The sequence below is a fragment of the Plecotus auritus genome, assembly GCF_963455305.1.
Source record: "Plecotus auritus genome assembly, chromosome: 4".
Taxonomy (NCBI): Eukaryota; Metazoa; Chordata; class Mammalia; order Chiroptera; family Vespertilionidae; genus Plecotus; species Plecotus auritus.
Genome location: NC_137775.1, coordinates 3,569,905 through 3,575,904, shown reverse-complemented (window position 1 = coordinate 3,575,904; position 6,000 = coordinate 3,569,905). Strand labels below are relative to the sequence as shown.

The window sequence follows — 6,000 nt, the reverse complement described above, 5'->3', positions numbered from 1 at the left end:
CCCATCCTCTCCTCCACCCAACACCCACCCACTCCTCCACCCAACACCCACCCACTACTCCACCCAACACCCACCCACTCTTCCACCCAACACCCACCCACTCCTCCACCCAACGCCCATCCACTCCTCCACCCAACACCCATCCTCTCCTCCACCCAACACCCATCCCCTCCTCCACCCAACACCCATCCACTCCTCCACCCAACACCCACCCACTCTTCCACCCAACACCCACCCACTCCTCCACCCAACGCCCATCCACTCCTCCACCCAACACCCATCCTCTCCTCCACCCAACACCCATCCACTCCTCCACCCAACGCCCATCCCCTCCTCCACCCAACACCCATCCACTCCTCCACCCAACACCCACCCACTCCTCCACCCAACACCCTTCCACTCCTCCATCCAACACCCACCCACTCCTCCACCCAACACCCATCCACTCCTCCACCCAACACCCACCCACTCCTCCACCCAACACCCATCCACTCCTCCACCCAACACCCATCCATTCCTTCATCCAACATCCACTCACTCTTCCACCCAACACCCATCCACTCCTCTACCCAACACCCATCCACTCCTCCACCCAACACCCACCCACTCCTCCACCCAACACCCACCACTTCTCCACCCAACACCCATCCACTCCTCCACCCAACACCCATCCACTCCTCCACCCAACACCCATCCATTCCTTCATCCAACATCCACTCACTCTTCCACCCAACACCCATCCACTCCTTCACCCAACACCCATCCACTCCTCCACCCAACACCCATCCACTCCTCCACCCAACAACCCATCCATTCCTTCATCCAACATCCACTCACTCTTCCACCCAACACCATCCACTCCTTCACCCAACACCCTTCCACTCCTCCACCCAACATCCATCCACTTCTCCATCCAACACCCATCCACTCCTCCACCCAACACCCACCCACTCCTCCACCCAACACCCTTCCACTTCTCCATCCAACACCCACCCACTCCCTCTACCCAACACCCATCCACTCCTCCACCCAACACCCATCCACTCTCCACCCAACACCCTTCCACTTCTCCATCCAACACCCATCCACTCCTCCACCCAACTCCATCCACTTCTCCATCCAACACCATCCACTCCTCCACCCAACACCCTTCCACTTCTCCATCCAACACCCACCCACTCCTCCACCCAACACCCATCCACTCCTCCACCCAACACCCACCCACTCCTCCACCCAACACCCACCCACTTCTCCACCAACACCCATCCACTCCTCCACCCAACACCCATCCACTCCTCCACCCAACACCCATCCATTCCTTCATCCAACATCCACTCACTCTTCCACCCAACACCCATCCACTCCTCTACCCAACACCCATCCACTCCTCCACCCAACACCCACCCACTCCTCCACCCAACACCCACCCACTTCTCCACCCAACACCCATCCACTCCTCCACCCAACACCCATCCACTCCTCCACCCAACACCCATCCATTCCTTCATCCAACATCCACTCACTCTTCCACCCAACACCCATCCACTCCTTCACCCAACACCCTTCCACTCCTCCACCCAACACCCATCCACTCCTCCACACAACACCCATCCACTCCTCCACCCAACACCCATCCACTCCTCCATCCAACACCCATCTATACCTTTTAACACTGAACACAAGCAAGGCACCCAATACTCTCATTCCTTTAAAGACCTTTTATTTTCTGAAGATGAATTCCCTAAAAGGCCGAGGACCAAGCCTGTCAGAGGAAATGGAAGTCTGAAAAGTAATCACTAATTCAGTGTAACGAACCTGCCTGCGTTTCAGAGAAGGAATCGGAAACCTGTAATGGCTTTTCCATGTCTGACTTCTGTCTTGGGTCTTATAGAGGTGAAGTGTTTTTGCTTAAGAAAGATGTTACTTAAAAATAAAAAAAGCCGGGTGGCGGTGGTGTGGAGATTCCATTAACACCTCCTTAGAAATCACACTGGGAAGAGATGCCAAGGAATGCATGAATTAAGAAACCCCAGCCAAAACCGGTTTGGCTCAGTGGATAGAGCGTCGGCCTGTGGACTGGAGGGTCCTGGGTTCGATTCCGGTCAAGGGCATGTACCTTGGTTGCGGGCACATCCCCAGTGGGAGGTGTGCAAGAGGCAGCTGATCGATGTTTCTCTCTCATTGATGTTTCTAGCTCTCTATCCCTCTCCCTTCCTCTCTGTAAAATATCAATAAAATATGTTAAAAAAAAAAAAAAAAAGAAAGAAACCCCAATGACCTCTAGAGCCAGGCCCTGGCCATGAATGGGCAGAAGGCTTTGCCATGCCCGGAAGATGTTAGTCCACCTGAGAGCCTTTTACGAGGATCCGTGAATGTGGGTTTTCACACTGTTCACTTTCTGGTAAATGGGCTCTTTTTCTCCACACCCCAAAATGGAGTTCCCCCTGGGGGTCAGACATTGAAAGTTCTTGGGGTAATAAGAAGGCCTCCCCCGGTTTCCCTGCATTAATCTTATCTTGTAAATTTAATCTGCATAAAGCCGTCAGTTCTTGTCCATCTCGAGGTCTGTCTCTGGCCAGAATCCCATTCAGAAAAAACACAGAAAGTAACCTAAGCCTTTGCTGTCATCTCTTTACAGGGCACATCCATAACACACACAATTTTCTTAAAATCCTCGCTCTCCATCCGCCTCACTCTCTCAATTTCACAGCTCACAGGGCATTGCTTCCCACGCCCTCCTCCTCCCAGCCCCGAAGGCTCAGACCTCAACCTGAGGGGCGCTTGCCGCCCCCCACCCCTCACCTCCCACCCCCGCATCCTCCCTTCTTACTTTCTAGATCTGTCTTCTTCTCCCGTGAGAAGGTGCTCTCCCTTAAGTCCAGCCGGTTCCGTTTGCCTTTCCAATTTTGCCATCTTTTATTTTTTAATTATTTTATTTTTTGAAATACATTTTTATTGACTTCAGAGAGGAAGGGAGAGGGAGAGATAGAAACATCAATGATGAGAGAGGATCATGGACCGGCTGCTTCCTGCACGCCCCCCACTGGGGATGGAGCCCGCAACCCGGGCCTGTGCCCTTGGCCAGAATCAAACCCAGGACCCTTCAGTCCACAGGCCGACGCTCTACCCACCGAGCCACACTGGCCGGGGCCATTTTGCCATCTTTTAATCTGTCCTCAACGCTTGTACCTTATCGCTTCAACCAACTACAGCCACCCCAGCCCCAGTGCTGCTCAGCGGAGGAGGGCGGGAGGGTGCTCACAGCTCATTCCCTGTGTTTGTTTCCGCCACATCAGCTCCCAGCCAGTGTGACCGGGGAGGGGGCAGCGAAAGGGAGCAATGTACACGCCCCACTTACCCCTTTCCTTCTGCTGCTCACCGGCCTGGCCCACAATTACCCCTTTCCTTCTGCTGCTCACCGGCCTGTTGTCTCTGTCTGTCTGTGAGGTTTTGTGTGTGTTCTTTTCTGAATGCCTTCTCCTTTTACAATCCGTTTGAAATAAGCTGAGGGCTCTGGGCTTGTCATTTGGGGAAACCACTGCTGCTGTTCAACGTTGAAAATCTCCAGAGGCATCTGTTGGCCCTGAGACAGCCGGCGCCTTTGTATGAAAAAGAGAGAGAAAAGAAAAATTGATTCTTTTCCTCATTTTACATGATTACAGATGCCTCAGAATCCTGTTCCAACTCATCAGCCGGGCTTTCGTCCTGGTGTGCGGGCGGGCGGCCATCTGAAGGCAGGAATAGCCAAGAGCCAACATCAAATCAAGGCAAGGGACAGTCTGGCCGGTGCGGCTCAGTGGTTGAGCGTCAACCTATGAACCCAGAGGTCACAGTTTGGTTCCAGGTCGAGGGCACAGGCCCGGGTTGCGGGCTCCATCCCCAGTGTGGGGTGTGCAGGAGGCAGCCGGTCAATGGTTCTCTCTCATCATTGATGTTCCTATCTCCCTCTCCCTCTCCCTTCCTCTCTGAAATCAATAAAAAAAATCAATCAATCAATCAATCAATCAATCAATCAATCAATCAATCCAAGGTCAGGAGGGGGACATACAAGCAGGGACTGAGCTCCTACTGATCAGAACGTGGTCTGGGCAGGCTCTCGGGTCCTGATCTCGGATGCACCTCTCATTCATTCGTTCTCTTTGAACCCCAGACCCTGCTTGGACACCAGGGGCATGTGGCCCATCTCCCTTACAGGAGCCTGAGCTGCGCTGGCTGAGAGCGGCCACGTGCCCGCCGGCTGCCCGGGGCGGGGCGAGCAGCTTCCTAGAACCGGGAGGGGCGGGCTCTGTAGGAAGCTGGTGGGGGCAGGAGGGCAGGCCTCACCCGCGCGGACCCTGGTCCCGAACCTGTGAACAGAGACCTAAACCGAACATCCTCCAAGTGTTAAAACCACAGAACAGTTCTCCGTGAGCAAGAGTGCCCACCGAGAGCTCCAGGCAGCACCGCCTCTGACGAGCTGTACGGGATGGGGGGCGGGGGGGTGAGGTCAGTAAGTCCAGTGAGAAGCCGAAGGACAATGACACGAGAACGGGAGGTGGCGACGAATTCGAGGACGCCGCGGAAGCTGAGATGGGAGCATCAACCCCCCACCGGAGAGAAAGAGGGATCAAGGGGCATTCACCGACGGCACCTGAAAAGGAGTTCAGAGATGAGAGGCCACTTCGTGGGTCCACGTGAGCTGAGCGCCGACTGTGTAGAGCGGAGTGAGCCTGGCGTGGAGCCCCGCCCCAGCACCAGGACGGCCCCGGGAGGCGGGAGGGGGGCCTGAGCAGGGCTGTATGCGGGGGCATGGGGGGGGCAGGGATGCAGGAAGCAGGAGCTGGAAGGGAGGGGTCTGCTCCCTGCACCTGGAGGAAGTGGGGCTCTCACAGTCCCGGGTGCCGAGAACACAGCTGAGGTGACCTCAAACAGTGGGTTAGTGCGAGTTGCTCGGGGGCCTAGAAGCACAGGAATCCATCTGCATCCAGAACCTTCCATACGGGGCAGACACTGTGCAGGTGAAGAATGGAAACGGATCCACCCAGTTCTGGAGTCCACAGCTCAGTGTCCGGCTCCCCCATCTGAGCTCCAGAGCCGACCTTGCGGATCTGGGCCTGGTGGGGAGACTGATCCCAGGGGGTCCAGGCCCCTGCACGGGAATTTGCCTTTGGCTTGGACACCAACGCCTCGTCCAGCCAGTCAGATCCGGGGTGCAGGCTGGTGTCCCGTGATACAAGCCCGGGAATCTTCATCCCCCAACGGCCCAGGGCCACGTTCCCTGTGTGTGTGTATGTGTGTGGGGGGGGGGTCGGTCTGTGAGGAGAGTGTGGGAGAGAGACTGGATATGTTGGAGAGACACAGGGAGCCCAGAGAGTTAGAGAGATAGAGATATAGAGCTGGAGAGAGAGGGAGAGAGAGAGAGAGACCAGAAGAAAAGGGGAAGGAAGAGAATGAGGCCGCAGGGATGCTGGGAGGATTGGAAGCATGGATGGGGGCGGGTGAGTCATGTCAGACACAAGCACATGACTCCTCCCGGGACACAGGCACAGATGGGAGTAAGGACATCGGTGGACTGGCTTACTCAGGGGGCAGGGGTCCGCAAGAGGTCCCAGCCACGCAGATGGTCCTCAGGCCCTCGGAGGAGCCGAGCCTACACCAGGGCCCCTCTCGGTGCTAGGCTGGGGTCTCCGGGGCACCCCGCAGTGTGCGGGCTGGGGTCTCTGGGATCTCCAGGGCACCCCGCAGTGTGCGGGCTGGGGTCTCCGGGGCACCCCGCAGTGTGCGGGCTGGGGTCTCCAGGGCACCCCGCAGTGTGCGGGCTGGGGTCTCCGTGGCACCCCGCAGTGTGAGGGCTGGGGTCTCCAGGGCACCCTGCAGTGTGAGGGCTGGGGTCTCCGGGGCACCCCGCAGTGTGAGGGCTGGGATCTCCAGGGCACCCCGCAGTGTGCGGGCTGGGGTTTCCGGGGCACCCCGCAGTGTGAGGGCTGGGATCTCCAGGGCACCCCGCAGTGTGCGGGCTGG

General features: G+C 57.0%; 1 protein-coding gene across 3 annotated transcripts in view; it reads right to left on the bottom strand.

Annotated features, from left to right (window-relative positions):
• Nucleotides 1-3,224: 3,224 nt before the first annotated feature.
• PRKN (parkin RBR E3 ubiquitin protein ligase) overlaps nucleotides 3,225-6,000 on the bottom strand; it is a 638,297-nt gene continuing 635,521 nt past the window's right edge. For all 3 annotated transcript variants that reach the window (XM_080663608.1, XM_080663613.1, XM_080663611.1), the window contains one exon: nucleotides 3,225-3,599. The gene's annotated coding sequence lies outside the window, so the exon portion shown is untranslated. The remainder of the gene's footprint in view (nucleotides 3,600-6,000) is intronic.